Genomic DNA, 21,021 nt, shown 5'->3' on the forward strand with positions numbered 1-21,021 from the left:
AGGAATCCCAATGAGCTTTTCCAAGGCCCTCCCTGACCTCAGTAGCAAATAGTTTTTACAGAGCTGGTTTGCTTGTCCCAGCATCTGACCCTCCTCTTTTCACAGCACGGGCTTGGGACCGGCCACGGCAGAGTTAAAAAAATGTTGAAAACATTATTTATTTATTTATTCATTTATTTGTTTGAGATCCTGAGGAATCCCAATGAGCTTTTCCAAGGCCCTCCCTGACTGCAGTATCAAATAGTTTTTACAGAGCTGGTTTGCTTATCCCAGCATCTGACCCTCCTCTTTTCACAGCACGGGCTTGGGACCGGCCACGGCAGAGTTAAAAAAATGTTGAAAACATTATTTATTTATTCATTTATTTGTTTGAGATCCTGAGGAATCCCAATGAGCTTTTCCAAGGCCCTCCCTGACCGCAGTAGCAAATAGTTTTTACAGAGCTGGTTTGCTTGTCCCAGCATCTGACCCTCCTCTTTTCACAGCACGGGCTTGGGACCGGCCACGGCAGAGTTAAAAAAATGTTGAAAACATTATTTATTTATTCATTCATTTATTTGTTTGAGATCCTGAGGAATCCCAATGAGCTTTTCCAAGGCCCTCCCTGACTGCAGTATCAAATAGTTTTTACAGAGCTGGTTTGCTTGTCCCAGCATCTGACCCTCCTTTTTTCACAGCACGGGCTTGGGACCGGCCACGGCAGAGTTAAAAAAATGTTGAAAACATTATTTATTTATTTATTCATTTATTTGTTTGAGATCCTGAGGAATCCCAATGAGCTTTTCCAAGGCCCTCCCTGACCGCAGTAGTAAATCGTTTTTACAGAGCTGGTTTGCTTGTCCCAGCATCTGACCCTCCTCTATTCACAGCACGGGCTTGGGACCGGCCATGGCAGAGTTAAAAAATGTTGAAAACATTATTTATTTATTCATTTATTTGTTTGAGATCCTGAGGAATCCCAATGAGCTTTTCCAAGGCCCTCCCTGACCGCAGTAGCAAATAGTTTTTACAGAGCTGGTTTCCTTGTCCCAGCATCTGACCCTCCTCTTTTCACAGCACGGGCTTGGGACCGGCCACGGCAGAGTTAAAAAATGTTGAAAACATTATTTATTTATTTATTAATTTATTTGTTTGAGATCCTGAGGAATCCCAATGAGCTTTTCCAAGGCCCTCCCTGACCGCAGTAGCAAATAGTTTTTACAGAGCTGGTTTGCTTGTCCCAGCATCTGACCCTCCTCTTTTCACAGCACGGGCTTGGGACCGGCGACGGCAGAGTTAAAAAATGTTGAAAACATTATTTATTTATTTATTCATTTATTTGTTTGAGATCCTGAGGAATCCCAATGAGCTTTTGCAAGGCACTCCCTGACCTCAGTAGAATATAGTTTTTACAGAGCTGGTTTGCTTGTCCCAGCATCTGACCCTCCTCTTTTCACAGCACGGGCTTGGGACCGGCCACGGCAGAGTTAAAAAATGTTGAAAACATTATTTATTTATTTATTCATTTATTTGTTTGAGATCCTGAGGAATCCCAATGAGCTTTTCCAAGGCCCTCCCTGACTGCAGTAGCAAATAGTTTTTTTTACAGAGCTGGTTTGCTTGTCCCAGCATCTGACCCTTTTCTTTTCACAGCACGGGCTTGGGACCGGCCACGGCAGAGTTAAAAAAATGTTGAAAACATTATTTATTTATTCATTTATTTGTTTGAGATCCTGAGGAATCCCAATGAGCTTTTCCAAGGCCCTCCCTGACCGCAGTAGCAAATAGTTTTTACAGAGCTGGTTTGCTTGTCCCAGCATCTGACCCTCCTCTTTTCACAGCACGGGCTTGGGACCGGCGACGGCAGAGTTAAAAAATGTTGAAAACATTATTTATTTATTTATTCATTTATTTGTTTGAGATCCTGAGGAATCCCAATGAGCTTTTCCAAGGCCCTTCCTGACCTCAGTAGAAAATAGTTTTTACAGAGCTGGTTTGCCTGTCCCAGCATCTGACCCTCCTCTTTTCACAGCACGGGCTTGGGACCGGCCACGGCAGAGTTAAAAAAATGTTGAAAACATTATTTATTTATTCATTTATTTGTTTGAGATCCTGAGGAATCCCAATGAGCTTTTCCAAGGCCCTCCCTGACCGCAGTAGCAAATAGTTTTTACAGAGCTGGTTTGCTTGTCCCAACATCTGACCCTCCTCTTTTCACAGCACGGGCTTGGGACCGGCCACGGCAGAGTTAAAAAATGTTGAAAACATTATTTATTTATTTATTCATTTGTTTGTTTGAGATTCTGAGGAATCCCAATGAGCTTTTCCAAGGCCCTCCCTGACCGCAGTAGCAAATAGTTTTTTTTACAGAGCTGGTTTGCTTGTCCCAGCATCTGACCCTCCTCTTTTCACAGTACGGGCTTGTGACCGACCACGGCAGAGTTAAAAAAAATGTTGAAAACATTATTTATTTATTCATTTATTTGTTTGAGATCATGAGGAATCACAATGAGCTTTTCCAAGGCCCTCCCTGACTGCACTAGCAAATAGTTTTTACAGAGCTGGTTTGCTTGTCCCAGCATCTGACCCTCCTCTTTTCACAGCACGGGCTTGGGACCGGCTACGCAGAGTTAAAAAAATGTTGAAAACATTATTTATTTATTTATTCGTTTATTTGTTTGAGATCCTGAGGAATCCCAATGAGCTTTTCCAAGGCCCTCCCTGACCGCAGTAGCAAATAGTTTTTACAGAGCTGGTTTGCTTGTCCCAGCATCTGACCCTCCTCTTTTCACAGCACGGGCTTGGGACCGGCCACGGCAGAGTTAAAAAAATGTTGAAAACATTATTTATTTATTCATTTATTTGTTTGAGATCCTGAGGAATCCCAATGAGCTTTTCCAAGGCCCTCCCTGACCTCAGCAGCAAATAGTTTTTACAGAGCTGGTTTGCTTGTCCCAGCATCTGACCCTCCTCTTTTCACAGCTCGGGCTTGGGACAGACCACGGCAGAGTTAAAAAAAATGTTGAAAACATTATTTATTTATTCATTTATTTGTTTGAGATCATGAGGAATCCCAATGAGCTTTTCCAAGGCCCTCCCTGACTGCACTAGCAAATAGTTTTTAAAGAGCTGGTTTGCTTGTACCAGCATCTGACCCTCCTCTTTTCACAGCACGGGCTTGGGACCGGCCACGGCAGAGTTAAAAAATGTTGAAAACATTATTTATTTATTTATTCATTTATTTGTTTGAGATCCTGAGGAATCCCAATGAGCTTTTCCAAGGCCCTCCCTGACCGCAGTAGTAAATCGTTTTTACAGAGCTGGTTTGCTTGTCCCAGCATCTGACCCTCCTCTATTCACAGCACGGGCTTGGGACCGGCCATGGCAGAGTTAAAAAATGTTGAAAACATTATTTATTTATTCATTTATTTGTTTGAGATCCTGAGGAATCCCAATGAGCTTTTCCAAGGCCCTCCCTGACCGCAGTAGCAAATAGTTTTTACAGAGCTGGTTTCCTTGTCCCAGCATCTGACCCTCCTCTTTTCACAGCACGGGCTTGGGACCGGCCACGGCAGAGTTAAAAAATGTTGAAAACATTATTTATTTATTTATTAATTTATTTGTTTGAGATCCTGAGGAATCCCAATGAGCTTTTCCAAGGCCCTCCCTGACCGCAGTAGCAAATAGTTTTTACAGAGCTGGTTTGCTTGTCCCAGCATCTGACCCTCCTCTTTTCACAGCACGGGCTTGGGACCGGCGACGGCAGAGTTAAAAAATGTTGAAAACATTATTTATTTATTTATTCATTTATTTGTTTGAGATCCTGAGGAATCCCAATGAGCTTTTGCAAGGCACTCCCTGACCTCAGTAGAATATAGTTTTTACAGAGCTGGTTTGCTTGTCCCAGCATCTGACCCTCCTCTTTTCACAGCACGGGCTTGGGACCGGCCACGGCAGAGTTAAAAAATGTTGAAAACATTATTTATTTATTTATTCATTTATTTGTTTGAGATCCTGAGGAATCCCAATGAGCTTTTCCAAGGCCCTCCCTGACTGCAGTAGCAAATAGTTTTTTTTACAGAGCTGGTTTGCTTGTCCCAGCATCTGACCCTTTTCTTTTCACAGCACGGGCTTGGGACCGGCCACGGCAGAGTTAAAAAAATGTTGAAAACATTATTTATTTATTCATTTATTTGTTTGAGATCCTGAGGAATCCCAATGAGCTTTTCCAAGGCCCTCCCTGACCGCAGTAGCAAATAGTTTTTACAGAGCTGGTTTGCTTGTCCCAGCATCTGACCCTCCTCTTTTCACAGCACGGGCTTGGGACCGGCGACGGCAGAGTTAAAAAATGTTGAAAACATTATTTATTTATTTATTCATTTATTTGTTTGAGATCCTGAGGAATCCCAATGAGCTTTTCCAAGGCCCTTCCTGACCTCAGTAGAAAATAGTTTTTACAGAGCTGGTTTGCCTGTCCCAGCATCTGACCCTCCTCTTTTCACAGCACGGGCTTGGGACCGGCCACGGCAGAGTTAAAAAAATGTTGAAAACATTATTTATTTATTCATTTATTTGTTTGAGATCCTGAGGAATCCCAATGAGCTTTTCCAAGGCCCTCCCTGACCGCAGTAGCAAATAGTTTTTACAGAGCTGGTTTGCTTGTCCCAACATCTGACCCTCCTCTTTTCACAGCACGGGCTTGGGACCGGCCACGGCAGAGTTAAAAAATGTTGAAAACATTATTTATTTATTTATTCATTTGTTTGTTTGAGATTCTGAGGAATCCCAATGAGCTTTTCCAAGGCCCTCCCTGACCGCAGTAGCAAATAGTTTTTTTTACAGAGCTGGTTTGCTTGTCCCAGCATCTGACCCTCCTCTTTTCACAGTACGGGCTTGTGACCGACCACGGCAGAGTTAAAAAAAATGTTGAAAACATTATTTATTTATTCATTTATTTGTTTGAGATCATGAGGAATCACAATGAGCTTTTCCAAGGCCCTCCCTGACTGCACTAGCAAATAGTTTTTACAGAGCTGATTTGCTTGTCCCAGCATCTGACCCTCCTCTTTTCACAGCACGGGCTTGGGACCGGCTACGCAGAGTTAAAAAAATGTTGAAAACATTATTTATTTATTTATTCGTTTATTTGTTTGAGATCCTGAGGAATCCCAATGAGCTTTTCCAAGGCCCTCCCTGACCGCAGTAGCAAATAGTTTTTACAGAGCTGGTTTGCTTGTCCCAGCATCTGACCCTCCTCTTTTCACAGCACGGGCTTGGGACCGGCCACGGCAGAGTTAAAAAAATGTTGAAAACATTATTTATTTATTCATTTATTTGTTTGAGATCCTGAGGAATCCCAATGAGCTTTTCCAAGGCCCTCCCTGACCTCAGCAGCAAATAGTTTTTACAGAGCTGGTTTGCTTGTCCCAGCATCTGACCCTCCTCTTTTCACAGCTCGGGCTTGGGACAGACCACGGCAGAGTTAAAAAAAATGTTGAAAACATTATTTATTTATTCATTTATTTGTTTGAGATCATGAGGAATCCCAATGAGCTTTTCCAAGGCCCTCCCTGACTGCACTAGCAAATAGTTTTTAAAGAGCTGGTTTGCTTGTACCAGCATCTGACCCTCCTCTTTTCACAGCACGGGCTTGGGACCGGCCACGGCAGAGTTAAAAAATGTTGAAAACATTATTTATTTATTTATTCATTTATTTGTTTGAGATCCTGAGGAATCCCAATGAGCTTTTCCAAGGCCCTCCCTGACTGCAGTATCAAATAGTTTTTACAGAGCTGGTTTGCTTGTACCAGCATCTGACCCTCCTCTATTCACAGCACGGGCTTGGGACCGGCCATGGCAGAGTTAAAAAATGTTGAAAACATTTTTTATTTATTCATTTATTTGTTTGAGATCCTGAGGAATCCCAATGAGCTTTTCCAAGGCCCTCCCTGACCGCAGTAGCAAATAGTTTTTACAGAGCTGGTTTGCTTGTCCCAGCATCTGACCCTCCTCTTTTCACAGCACGGGCTTGGGACCGGCGACGGCAGAGTTAAAAAATGTTGAAAACATTATTTATTTATTTATTCATTTATTTGTTTGAGATCCTGAGGAATCCCAATGAGCTTTTCCAAGGCCCTTCCTGACCTCAGTAGAAAATAGTTTTTACAGAGCTGGTTTGCCTGTCCCAGCATCTGACCCTCCTCTTTTCACAGCACGGGCTTGGGACCGGCCACGGCAGAGTTAAAAAAATGTTGAAAACATTATTTATTTATTCATTTATTTGTTTGAGATCCTGAGGAATCCCAATGAGCTTTTCCAAGGCCCTCCCTGACCGCAGTAGCAAATAGTTTTTACAGAGCTGGTTTGCTTGTCCCAACATCTGACCCTCCTCTTTTCACAGCACGGGCTTGGGACCGGCCACGGCAGAGTTAAAAAATGTTGAAAACATTATTTATTTATTTATTCATTTGTTTGTTTGAGATTCTGAGGAATCCCAATGAGCTTTTCCAAGGCCCTCCCTGACCGCAGTAGCAAATAGTTTTTTTTACAGAGCTGGTTTGCTTGTCCCAGCATCTGACCCTCCTCTTTTCACAGTACGGGCTTGTGACCGACCACGGCAGAGTTAAAAAAAATGTTGAAAACATTATTTATTTATTCATTTATTTGTTTGAGATCATGAGGAATCACAATGAGCTTTTCCAAGGCCCTCCCTGACTGCACTAGCAAATAGTTTTTACAGAGCTGGTTTGCTTGTCCCAGCATCTGACCCTCCTCTTTTCACAGCACGGGCTTGGGACCGGCTACGCAGAGTTAAAAAAATGTTGAAAACATTATTTATTTATTTATTCGTTTATTTGTTTGAGATCCTGAGGAATCCCAATGAGCTTTTCCAAGGCCCTCCCTGACCGCAGTAGCAAATAGTTTTTACAGAGCTGGTTTGCTTGTCCCAGCATCTGACCCTCCTCTTTTCACAGCACGGGCTTGGGACCGGCCACGGCAGAGTTAAAAAAATGTTGAAAACATTATTTATTTATTCATTTATTTGTTTGAGATCCTGAGGAATCCCAATGAGCTTTTCCAAGGCCCTCCCTGACCTCAGCAGCAAATAGTTTTTACAGAGCTGGTTTGCTTGTCCCAGCATCTGACCCTCCTCTTTTCACAGCTCGGGCTTGGGACAGACCACGGCAGAGTTAAAAAAAATGTTGAAAACATTATTTATTTATTCATTTATTTGTTTGAGATCATGAGGAATCCCAATGAGCTTTTCCAAGGCCCTCCCTGACTGCACTAGCAAATAGTTTTTAAAGAGCTGGTTTGCTTGTACCAGCATCTGACCCTCCTCTTTTCACAGCACGGGCTTGGGACCGGCCACGGCAGAGTTAAAAAATGTTGAAAACATTATTTATTTATTTATTCATTTATTTGTTTGAGATCCTGAGGAATCCCAATGAGCTTTTCCAAGGCCCTCCCTGACTGCAGTATCAAATAGTTTTTACAGAGCTGGTTTGCTTGTACCAGCATCTGACCCTCCTCTATTCACAGCACGGGCTTGGGACCGGCCATGGCAGAGTTAAAAAATGTTGAAAACATTTTTTATTTATTCATTTATTTGTTTGAGATCCTGAGGAATCCCAATGAGCTTTTCCAAGGCCCTCCCTGACCGCAGTAGCAAATAGTTTTTACAGAGCTGGTTTCCTTGTCCCAGCATCTGACCCTCCTCTTTTCACAGCACGGGCTTGGGACCGGCCACGGCAGAGTTAAAAAATGTTGAAAACATTATTTATTTATTTATTAATTTATTTGTTTGAGATCCTGAGGAATCCCAATGAGCTTTTCCAAGGCCCTCCCTGACCGCAGTAGCAAATAGTTTTTACAGAGCTGGTTTGCTTGTCCCAGCATCTGACCCTCCTCTTTTCACAGCACGGGCTTGGGACCGGCGACGGCAGAGTTAAAAAATGTTGAAAACATTATTTATTTATTTATTCATTTATTTGTTTGAGATCCTGAGGAATCCCAATGAGCTTTTGCAAGGCACTCCCTGACCTCAGTAGAATATAGTTTTTACAGAGCTGGTTTGCTTGTCCCAGCATCTGACCCTCCTCTTTTCACAGCACGGGCTTGGGACCGGCCACGGCAGAGTTAAAAAATGTTGAAAACATTATTTATTTATTTATTCATTTATTTGTTTGAGATCCTGAGGAATCCCAATGAGCTTTTCCAAGGCCCTTCCTGACCTCAGTAGAAAATAGTTTTTACAGAGCTGGTTTGCCTGTCCCAGCATCTGACCCTCCTCTTTTCACAGCACGGGCTTGGGACCGGCCACGGCAGAGTTAAAAAAATGTTGAAAACATTATTTATTTATTCATTTATTTGTTTGAGATCCTGAGGAATCCCAATGAGCTTTTCCAAGGCCCTCCCTGACCGCAGTAGCAAATAGTTTTTACAGAGCTGGTTTGCTTGTCCCAACATCTGACCCTCCTCTTTTCACAGCACGGGCTTGGGACCGGCCACGGCAGAGTTAAAAAATGTTGAAAACATTATTTATTTATTTATTCATTTGTTTGTTTGAGATTCTGAGGAATCCCAATGAGCTTTTCCAAGGCCCTCCCTGATCGCAGTAGCAAATAGTTTTTTTTACAGAGCTGGTTTGCTTGTCCCAGCATCTGACCCTCCTCTTTTCACAGTACGGGCTTGTGACCGACCACGGCAGAGTTAAAAAAAATGTTGAAAACATTATTTATTTATTCATTTATTTGTTTGAGATCATGAGGAATCACAATGAGCTTTTCCAAGGCCCTCCCTGACTGCACTAGCAAATAGTTTTTACAGAGCTGGTTTGCTTGTCCCAGCATCTGACCCTCCTCTTTTCACAGCACGGGCTTGGGACCGGCTACGCAGAGTTAAAAAAATGTTGAAAACATTATTTATTTATTTATTCGTTTATTTGTTTGAGATCCTGAGGAATCCCAATGAGCTTTTCCAAGGCCCTCCCTGACCGCAGTAGCAAATAGTTTTTACAGAGCTGGTTTGCTTGTCCCAGCATCTGACCCTCCTCTTTTCACAGCACGGGCTTGGGACCGGCCACGGCAGAGTTAAAAAAATGTTGAAAACATTATTTATTTATTCATTTATTTGTTTGAGATCCTGAGGAATCCCAATGAGCTTTTCCAAGGCCCTCCCTGACCTCAGCAGCAAATAGTTTTTACAGAGCTGGTTTGCTTGTCCCAGCATCTGACCCTCCTCTTTTCACAGCTCGGGCTTGGGACAGACCACGGCAGAGTTAAAAAAAATGTTGAAAACATTATTTATTTATTCATTTATTTGTTTGAGATCATGAGGAATCCCAATGAGCTTTTCCAAGGCCCTCCCTGACTGCACTAGCAAATAGTTTTTAAAGAGCTGGTTTGCTTGTACCAGCATCTGACCCTCCTCTTTTCACAGCACGGGCTTGGGACCGGCCACGGCAGAGTTAAAAAATGTTGAAAACATTATTTATTTATTTATTCATTTATTTGTTTGAGATCCTGAGGAATCCCAATGAGCTTTTCCAAGGCCCTCCCTGACTGCAGTATCAAATAGTTTTTACAGAGCTGGTTTGCTTGTACCAGCATCTGACCCTCCTCTATTCACAGCACAGGCTTGGGACCGGCCATGGCAGAGTTAAAAAATGTTGAAAACATTTTTTATTTATTCATTTATTTGTTTGAGATCCTGAGGAATCCCAATGAGCTTTTCCAAGGCCCTCCCTGACCGCAGTAGCAAATAGTTTTTACAGAGCTGGTTTCCTTGTCCCAGCATCTGACCCTCCTCTTTTCACAGCACGGGCTTGGGACCGGCCACGGCAGAGTTAAAAAATGTTGAAAACATTATTTATTTATTTAATAATTTATTTGTTTGAGATCCTGAGGAATCCCAATGAGCTTTTCCAAGGCCCTCCCTGACCGCAGTAGCAAATAGTTTTTACAGAGCTGGTTTGCTTGTCCCAGCATCTGACCCTCCTCTTTTCACAGCACGGGCTTGGGACCGGCGACGGCAGAGTTAAAAAATGTTGAAAACATTATTTATTTATTTATTCATTTATTTGTTTTGAGAACCTGAGGAATCCCAATGAGCTTTTCCAAGGCCCTCCCTGACCGCAGTAGCAAATAGTTTTTACAGAGCTGGTTTGCTTGTCCCAACATCTGACCCTCCTCTTTTCACAGCACGGGCTTGGGACCGGCCACGGCAGAGTTAAAATATGTTGAAAACATTATTTATTTATTTATTCATTTATTTGTTTGAGATTCTGAGGAATCCAAATGAGCTTTTCCAAGGCCCTCCCTGACCGCAGTAGCAAATAGTTTTTTTTACAGAGCTGGTTTGCTTGTCCCAGCATCTGACCCTCCTCTTTTCACAGCACGGGCTTGGGACCGGCCACGGCAGAGTTAAAAAATGTTGAAAACATTATTTATTTATTTATTCATTTATTTGTTTGAGATTCTGAGGAATCCCAATGAGCTTTTCCAAGGCCCTCCCTGACCGCAGTAGCAAATCATTTTTTTTACAGAGCTGGTTTGCTTGTCCCAGCATCTGACCCTCTTCTTTTCACAGCACGGGCTTGGGACCGGCTACGCAGAGTTAAAAAAATGTTGAAAACATTATTTATTTATTTATTCGTTTATTTGTTTGAGATCCTGAGGAATCCCAATGAGCTTTTCCAAGGCCCTCCCTGACCGCAGTAGCAAATAGTTTTTACAGAGCTGGTTTGCTTGTCCCAGCATCTGACCCTCCTCTTTTCACAGCACGGGCTTGGGACCGGCCACGGCAGAGTTAAAAAAATGTTGAAAACATTATTTATTTATTCATTTATTTGTTTGAGATCCTGAGGAATCCCAATGAGCTTTTCCAAGGCCCTCCCTGACCTCAGCAGCAAATAGTTTTTACAGAGCTGGTTTGCTTGTCCCAGCATCTGACCCTCCTCTTTTCACAGCTCGGGCTTGGGACAGACCACGGCAGAGTTAAAAAAAATGTTGAAAACATTATTTATTTATTCATTTATTTGTTTGAGATCATGAGGAATCCCAATGAGCTTTTCCAAGGCCCTCCCTGACTGCACTAGCAAATAGTTTTTAAAGAGCTGGTTTGCTTGTACCAGCATCTGACCCTCCTCTTTTCACAGCACGGGCTTGGGACCGGCCACGGCAGAGTTAAAAAATGTTGAAAACATTATTTATTTATTTATTCATTTATTTGTTTGAGATCCTGAGGAATCCCAATGAGCTTTTCCAAGGCCCTCCCTGACTGCAGTATCAAATAGTTTTTACAGAGCTGGTTTGCTTGTACCAGCATCTGACCCTCCTCTATTCACAGCACGGGCTTGGGACCGGCCATGGCAGAGTTAAAAAATGTTGAAAACATTTTTTATTTATTCATTTATTTGTTTGAGATCCTGAGGAATCCCAATGAGCTTTTCCAAGGCCCTCCCTGACCGCAGTAGCAAATAGTTTTTACAGAGCTGGTTTGCTTGTCCCAGCATCTGACCCTCCTCTTTTCACAGCACGGGCTTGGGACCGGCGACGGCAGAGTTAAAAAATGTTGAAAACATTATTTATTTATTTATTCATTTATTTGTTTGAGATCCTGAGGAATCCCAATGAGCTTTTGCAAGGCACTCCCTGACCTCAGTAGAATATAGTTTTTACAGAGCTGGTTTGCTTGTCCCAGCATCTGACCCTCCTCTTTTCACAGCACGGGCTTGGGACCGGCCACGGCAGAGTTAAAAAATGTTGAAAACATTATTTATTTATTTATTCATTTATTTGTTTGAGATCCTGAGGAATCCCAATGAGCTTTTCCAAGGCCCTTCCTGACCTCAGTAGAAAATAGTTTTTACAGAGCTGGTTTGCCTGTCCCAGCATCTGACCCTCCTCTTTTCACAGCACGGGCTTGGGACCGGCCACGGCAGAGTTAAAAAAATGTTGAAAACATTATTTATTTATTCATTTATTTGTTTGAGATCCTGAGGAATCCCAATGAGCTTTTCCAAGGCCCTCCCTGACCGCAGTAGCAAATAGTTTTTACAGAGCTGGTTTGCTTGTCCCAACATCTGACCCTCCTCTTTTCACAGCACGGGCTTGGGACCGGCCACGGCAGAGTTAAAAAATGTTGAAAACATTATTTATTTATTTATTCATTTGTTTGTTTGAGATTCTGAGGAATCCCAATGAGCTTTTCCAAGGCCCTCCCTGATCGCAGTAGCAAATAGTTTTTTTTACAGAGCTGGTTTGCTTGTCCCAGCATCTGACCCTCCTCTTTTCACAGTACGGGCTTGTGACCGACCACGGCAGAGTTAAAAAAAATGTTGAAAACATTATTTATTTATTCATTTATTTGTTTGAGATCATGAGGAATCACAATGAGCTTTTCCAAGGCCCTCCCTGACTGCACTAGCAAATAGTTTTTACAGAGCTGGTTTGCTTGTCCCAGCATCTGACCCTCCTCTTTTCACAGCACGGGCTTGGGACCGGCTACGCAGAGTTAAAAAAATGTTGAAAACATTATTTATTTATTTATTCGTTTATTTGTTTGAGATCCTGAGGAATCCCAATGAGCTTTTCCAAGGCCCTCCCTGACCGCAGTAGCAAATAGTTTTTACAGAGCTGGTTTGCTTGTCCCAGCATCTGACCCTCCTCTTTTCACAGCACGGGCTTGGGACCGGCCACGGCAGAGTTAAAAAAATGTTGAAAACATTATTTATTTATTCATTTATTTGTTTGAGATCCTGAGGAATCCCAATGAGCTTTTCCAAGGCCCTCCCTGACCTCAGCAGCAAATAGTTTTTACAGAGCTGGTTTGCTTGTCCCAGCATCTGACCCTCCTCTTTTCACAGCTCGGGCTTGGGACAGACCACGGCAGAGTTAAAAAAAATGTTGAAAACATTATTTATTTATTCATTTATTTGTTTGAGATCATGAGGAATCCCAATGAGCTTTTCCAAGGCCCTCCCTGACTGCACTAGCAAATAGTTTTTAAAGAGCTGGTTTGCTTGTACCAGCATCTGACCCTCCTCTTTTCACAGCACGGGCTTGGGACCGGCCACGGCAGAGTTAAAAAATGTTGAAAACATTATTTATTTATTTATTCATTTATTTGTTTGAGATCCTGAGGAATCCCAATGAGCTTTTCCAAGGCCCTCCCTGACTGCAGTATCAAATAGTTTTTACAGAGCTGGTTTGCTTGTACCAGCATCTGACCCTCCTCTATTCACAGCACAGGCTTGGGACCGGCCATGGCAGAGTTAAAAAATGTTGAAAACATTTTTTATTTATTCATTTATTTGTTTGAGATCCTGAGGAATCCCAATGAGCTTTTCCAAGGCCCTCCCTGACCGCAGTAGCAAATAGTTTTTACAGAGCTGGTTTCCTTGTCCCAGCATCTGACCCTCCTCTTTTCACAGCACGGGCTTGGGACCGGCCACGGCAGAGTTAAAAAATGTTGAAAACATTATTTATTTATTTAATAATTTATTTGTTTGAGATCCTGAGGAATCCCAATGAGCTTTTCCAAGGCCCTCCCTGACCGCAGTAGCAAATAGTTTTTACAGAGCTGGTTTGCTTGTCCCAGCATCTGACCCTCCTCTTTTCACAGCACGGGCTTGGGACCGGCGACGGCAGAGTTAAAAAATGTTGAAAACATTATTTATTTATTTATTCATTTATTTGTTTTGAGAACCTGAGGAATCCCAATGAGCTTTTCCAAGGCCCTCCCTGACCGCAGTAGCAAATAGTTTTTACAGAGCTGGTTTGCTTGTCCCAACATCTGACCCTCCTCTTTTCACAGCACGGGCTTGGGACCGGCCACGGCAGAGTTAAAATATGTTGAAAACATTATTTATTTATTTATTCATTTATTTGTTTGAGATTCTGAGGAATCCAAATGAGCTTTTCCAAGGCCCTCCCTGACCGCAGTAGCAAATAGTTTTTTTTACAGAGCTGGTTTGCTTGTCCCAGCATCTGACCCTCCTCTTTTCACAGCACGGGCTTGGGACCGGCCACGGCAGAGTTAAAAAATGTTGAAAACATTATTTATTTATTTATTCATTTATTTGTTTGAGATTCTGAGGAATCCCAATGAGCTTTTCCAAGGCCCTCCCTGACCGCAGTAGCAAATCATTTTTTTTACAGAGCTGGTTTGCTTGTCCCAGCATCTGACCCTCTTCTTTTCACAGCACGGGCTTGGGACCGGCTACGCAGAGTTAAAAAAATGTTGAAAACATTATTTATTTATTTATTCGTTTATTTGTTTGAGATCCTGAGGAATCCCAATGAGCTTTTCCAAGGCCCTCCCTGACCGCAGTAGCAAATAGTTTTTACAGAGCTGGTTTGCTTGTCCCAGCATCTGACCCTCCTCTTTTCACAGCACGGGCTTGGGACCGGCCACGGCAGAGTTAAAAAAATGTTGAAAACATTATTTATTTATTCATTTATTTGTTTGAGATCCTGAGGAATCCCAATGAGCTTTTCCAAGGCCCTCCCTGACCTCAGCAGCAAATAGTTTTTACAGAGCTGGTTTGCTTGTCCCAGCATCTGACCCTCCTCTTTTCACAGCTCGGGCTTGGGACAGACCACGGCAGAGTTAAAAAAAATGTTGAAAACATTATTTATTTATTCATTTATTTGTTTGAGATCATGAGGAATCCCAATGAGCTTTTCCAAGGCCCTCCCTGACTGCACTAGCAAATAGTTTTTAAAGAGCTGGTTTGCTTGTACCAGCATCTGACCCTCCTCTTTTCACAGCACGGGCTTGGGACCGGCCACGGCAGAGTTAAAAAATGTTGAAAACATTATTTATTTATTTATTCATTTATTTGTTTGAGATCCTGAGGAATCCCAATGAGCTTTTCCAAGGCCCTCCCTGACTGCAGTATCAAATAGTTTTTACAGAGCTGGTTTGCTTGTACCAGCATCTGACCCTCCTCTATTCACAGCACGGGCTTGGGACCGGCCATGGCAGAGTTAAAAAATGTTGAAAACATTTTTTATTTATTCATTTATTTGTTTGAGATCCTGAGGAATCCCAATGAGCTTTTCCAAGGCCCTCCCTGACCGCAGTAGCAAATAGTTTTTACAGAGCTGGTTTGCTTGTCCCAGCATCTGACCCTCCTCTTTTCACAGCACGGGCTTGGGACCGGCGACGGCAGAGTTAAAAAATGTTGAAAACATTATTTATTTATTTATTCATTTATTTGTTTGAGATCCTGAGGAATCCCAATGAGCTTTTCCAAGGCCCTTCCTGACCTCAGTAGAAAATAGTTTTTACAGAGCTGGTTTGCCTGTCCCAGCATCTGACCCTCCTCTTTTCACAGCACGGGCTTGGGACCGGCCACGGCAGAGTTAAAAAAATGTTGAAAACATTATTTATTTATTCATTTATTTGTTTGAGATCCTGAGGAATCCCAATGAGCTTTTCCAAGGCCCTCCCTGACCGCAGTAGCAAATAGTTTTTACAGAGCTGGTTTGCTTGTCCCAACATCTAACCCTCCTCTTTTCACAGCACGGGCTTGGGACCGGCCACGGCAGAGTTAAAAAATGTTGAAAACATTATTTATTTATTTATTCATTTGTTTGTTTGAGATTCTGAGGAATCCCAATGAGCTTTTCCAAGGCCCTCCCTGACCGCAGTAGCAAATAGTTTTTTTTACAGAGCTGGTTTGCTTGTCCCAGCATCTGACCCTCCTCTTTTCACAGTACGGGCTTGTGACCGACCACGGCAGAGTTAAAAAAAATGTTGAAAACATTATTTATTTATTCATTTATTTGTTTGAGATCATGAGGAATCACAATGAGCTTTTCCAAGGCCCTCCCTGACTGCACTAGCAAATAGTTTTTACAGAGCTGGTTTGCTTGTCCCAGCATCTGACCCTCCTCTTTTCACAGCACGGGCTTGGGACCGGCTACGCAGAGTTAAAAAAATGTTGAAAACATTATTTATTTATTTATTCGTTTATTTGTTTGAGATCCTGAGGAATCCCAATGAGCTTTTCCAAGGCCCTCCCTGACCGCAGTAGCAAATAGTTTTTACAGAGCTGGTTTGCTTGTCCCAGCATCTGACCCTCCTCTTTTCACAGCACGGGCTTGGGACCGGCCACGGCAGAGTTAAAAAAATGTTGAAAACATTATTTATTTATTCATTTATTTGTTTGAGATCCTGAGGAATCCCAATGAGCTTTTCCAAGGCCCTCCCTGACCTCAGCAGCAAATAGTTTTTACAGAGCTGGTTTGCTTGTCCCAGCATCTGACCCTCCTCTTTTCACAGCTCGGGCTTGGGACAGACCACGGCAGAGTTAAAAAAAATGTTGAAAACATTATTTATTTATTCATTTATTTGTTTGAGATCATGAGGAATCCCAATGAGCTTTTCCAAGGCCCTCCCTGACTGCACTAGCAAATAGTTTTTAAAGAGCTGGTTTGCTTGTACCAGCATCTGACCCTCCTCTTTTCACAGCACGGGCTTGGGACCGGCCACGGCAGAGTTAAAAAATGTTGAAAACATTATTTATTTATTTATTCATTTATTTGTTTGAGATCCTGAGGAATCCCAATGAGCTTTTCCAAGGCCCTCCCTGACTGCAGTATCAAATAGTTTTTACAGAGCTGGTTTGCTTGTACCAGCATCTGACCCTCCTCTATTCACAGCACGGGCTTGGGACCGGCCATGGCAGAGTTAAAAAATGTTGAAAACATTTTTTATTTATTCATTTATTTGTTTGAGATCCTGAGGAATCCCAATGAGCTTTTCCAAGGCCCTCCCTGACCGCAGTAGCAAATAGTTTTTACAGAGCTGGTTTCCTTGTCCCAGCATCTGACCCTCCTCTTTTCACAGCACGGGCTTGGGACCGGCCACGGCAGAGTTAAAAAATGTTGAAAACATTATTTATTTATTTATTAATTTATTTGTTTGAGATCCTGAGGAATCCCAATGAGCTTTTCCAAGGCCCTCCCTGACCGCAGTAGCAAATAGTTTTTACAGAGCTGGTTTGCTTGTCCCAGCATCTGACCCTCCTCTTTTCACAGCACGGGCTTGGGACCGGCGACGGCAGAGTTAAAAAATGTTGAAAACATTATTTATTTATTTATTCATTTATTTGTTTGAGATCCTGAGGAATCCCAATGAGCTTTTGCAAGGCACTCCCTGACCTCAGTAGAATATAGTTTTTACAGAGCTGGTTTGCTTGTCCCAGCATCTGACCCTCCTCTTTTCACAGCACGGGCTTGGGACCGGCCACGGCAGAGTTAAAAAATGTTGAAAACATTATTTATTTATTTATTCATTTATTTGTTTGAGATCCTGAGGAATCCCAATGAGCTTTTCCAAGGCCCTCCCTGACTGCAGTAGCAAATAGTTTTTTTTACAGAGCTGGTTTGCTTGTCCCAGCATCTGACCCTTTTCTTTTCACAGCACGGGCTTGGGACCGGCCACGGCAGAGTTAAAAAAATGTTGAAAACATTATTTATTTATTCATTTATTTGTTTGAGATCCTGAGGATTCCCAATGAGCTTTTCCAAGGCCCTCCCTGACCGCAGTAGCAAATAGTTTTTACAGAGCTGGTTTGCTTGTCCCAGCATCTGACCCTCCTCTTTTCACAGCACGGGCTTGGGACCGGCGACGGCAGAGTTAAAAAATGTTGAAAACATTATTTATTTATTTATTCATTTATTTGTTTGAGATCCTGAGGAATCCCAATGAGCTTTTCCAAGGCCCTTCCTGACCTCAGTAGAAAATAGTTTTTACAGAGCTGGTTTGCCTGTCCCAGCATCTGACCCTCCTCTTTTCACAGCACGGGCTTGGGACCGGCCACGGCAGAGTTAAAAAAATGTTGAAAACATTATTTATTTATTCATTTATTTGTTTGAGATCCTGAGGAATCCCAATGAGCTTTTCCAAGGCCCTCCCTGACCGCAGTAGCAAATAGTTTTTACAGAGCTGGTTTGCTTGTCCCAACATCTGACCCTCCTCTTTTCACAGCACGGGCTTGGGACCGGCCACGGCAGAGTTAAAAAATGTTGAAAACATTATTTATTTATTTATTCATTTGTTTGTTTGAGATTCTGAGGAATCCCAATGAGCTTTTCCAAGGCCCTCCCTGATCGCAGTAGCAAATAGTTTTTTTTACAGAGCTGGTTTGCTTGTCCCAGCATCTGACCCTCCTCTTTTCACAGTACGGGCTTGTGACCGACCACGGCAGAGTTAAAAAAAATGTTGAAAACATTATTTATTTATTCATTTATTTGTTTGAGATCATGAGGAATCACAATGAGCTTTTCCAAGGCCCTCCCTGACTGCACTAGCAAATAGTTTTTACAGAGCTGGTTTGCTTGTCCCAGCATCTGACCCTCCTCTTTTCACAGCACGGGCTTGGGACCGGCTACGCAGAGTTAAAAAAATGTTGAAAACATTATTTATTTATTTATTCGTTTATTTGTTTGAGATCCTGAGGAATCCCAATGAGCTTTTCCAAGGCCCTCCCTGACCGCAGTAGCAAATAGTTTTTACAGAGCTGGTTTGCTTGTCCCAGCATCTGACCCTCCTCTTTTCACAGCACGGGCTTGGGACCGGCCACGGCAGAGTTAAAAAAATGTTGAAAACATTATTTATTTATTCATTTATTTGTTTGAGATCCTGAGGAATCCCAATGAGCTTTTCCAAGGCCCTCCCTGACCTCAGCAGCAAATAGTTTTTACAGAGCTGGTTTGCTTGTCCCAGCATCTGACCCTCCTCTTTTCACAGCTCGGGCTTGGGACAGACCACGGCAGAGTTAAAAAAAATGTTGAAAACATTATTTATTTATTCATTTATTTGTTTGAGATCATGAGGAATCCCAATGAGCTTTTCCAAGGCCCTCCCTGACTGCACTAGCAAATAGTTTTTAAAGAGCTGGTTTGCTTGTACCAGCATCTGACCCTCCTCTTTTCACAGCACGGGCTTGGGACCGGCCACGGCAGAGTTAAAAAATGTTGAAAACATTATTTATTTATTTATTCATTTATTTGTTTGAGATCCTGAGGAATCCCAATGAGCTTTTCCAAGGCCCTCCCTGACTGCAGTATCAAATAGTTTTTACAGAGCTGGTTTGCTTGTACCAGCATCTGACCCTCCTCTATTCACAGCACAGGCTTGGGACCGGCCATGGCAGAGTTAAAAAATGTTGAAAACATTTTTTATTTATTCATTTATTTGTTTGAGATCCTGAGGAATCCCAATGAGCTTTTCCAAGGCCCTCCCTGACCGCAGTAGCAAATAGTTTTTACAGAGCTGGTTTCCTTGTCCCAGCATCTGACCCTCCTCTTTTCACAGCACGGGCTTGGGACCGGCCACGGCAGAGTTAAAAAATGTTGAAAACATTATTTATTTATTTAATAATTTATTTGTTTGAGATCCTGAGGAATCCCAATGAGCTTTTCCAAGGCCCTCCCTGACCGCAGTAGCAAATAGTTTTTACAGAGCTGGTTTGCTTGTCCCAGCATCTGACCCTCCTCTTTTCACAGCACGGGCTTGGGACCGGCGACGGCAGAGTTAAAAAATGTTGAAAACATTATTTATTTATTTATTCATTTATTTGTTTTGAGAACCTGAGGAATCCCAATGAGCTTTTCCAAGGCCCTCCCTGACCGCAGTAGCAAATAGTTTTTACAGAGCTGGTTTGCTTGTCCCAACATCTGACCCTCCTCTTTTCACAGCACGGGCTTGGGACCGGCCACGGCAGAGTTAAAATATGTTGAAAACATTATTTATTTATTTATTCATTTATTTGTTTGAGATTCTGAGGAATCCAAATGAGCTTTTCCAAGGCCCTCCCTGACCGCAGTAGCAAATAGTTTTTTTTACAGAGCTGGTTTGCTTGTCCCAGCATCTGACCCTCCTCTTTTCACAGCACGGGCTTGGGACCGGCCACGGCAGAGTTAAAAAATGTTGAAAACATTATTTATTTATTTATTCATTTATTTGTTTGAGATTCTGAGGAATCCCAATGAGCTTTTCCAAGGCCCTCCCTGACCGCAGTAGCAAATCATTTTTTTTACAGAGCTGGTTTGCTTGTCCCAGCATCTGACCCTCTTCTTTTCACAGCACGGGCTTGGGACCAGCCACGGCAGAGTTAAAAAAATGTTGAAAACATTATTTATTTATTCATTTATTTGTTTGAGATCCTGAGGAATCCCAATGAGCTTTTCCAAGGCCCTCCCTGACCGCAGTAGCAAATAGTTTTTACAGAGCTGGTTTGCTTGTCCCAGCATCTGACCCTCCTTTTTTCACAGCACGGGCTTGGGACCGGCCACGGCAGAGTTAAAAAAATGTTGAAAACATTATTTATTTATTTATTCATTTATTTGTTTGAGATCCTGAGGAATCCCAATGAGCTTTTCCAAGGCCCTCCCTGACCGCAGTAGTAAATAGTTTTTACAGAGCTGGTTTGCTTGTCCCAGCATCTGACCCTCCTCTATTCACAGCACGGGCTTGGGACCGGCCATGGCAGAGTTAAAAAATGTTGAAAACATTATTTATTTATTCATTTATTTGTTTGAGATCCTGAGGAATCCCAATGAGCTTTTCCAAGGCCCTCCCTGACCGCAGTAGCAAATAGTTTTTACAGAGCTGGTTTGCTTGTCCCAGCATCTGACCCTCCTCTTTTCACAACACGGGCTTGGGACCGGCGACGGCAGAGTTAAAAAATGTTGAAAACATTATTTATTTATTTATTCATTTATTTGTTTGAGATCCTGAGGAATCCCAATGAGCTTTTCCAAGGCACTCCCTGACCTCAGTAGAAAATAGTTTTTACAGAGCTGGTTTGCTTGTCCCAGCATCTGACCCTCCTCTTTTCACAGCACGGGCTTGGGACCGGCCACGGCAGAGTTAAAAAATGTTGAAAACATTATTTATTAATTTATTCATTTATTTGTTTGAGATCCTGATGAATCCCAATGAGCTTTTCCAAGGCCCTCCCTGACTGCAGTAGCAAATATTTTTTTTTTACAGAGCTGGTTTGCTTGTCCCAGCATCTGACCC

This window comes from Pelophylax lessonae, assembly GCF_965119305.1.
Source record: "Pelophylax lessonae genome assembly, chromosome: 3".
In the NCBI taxonomy this organism is placed as follows: domain Eukaryota; kingdom Metazoa; phylum Chordata; class Amphibia; order Anura; family Ranidae; genus Pelophylax; species Pelophylax lessonae.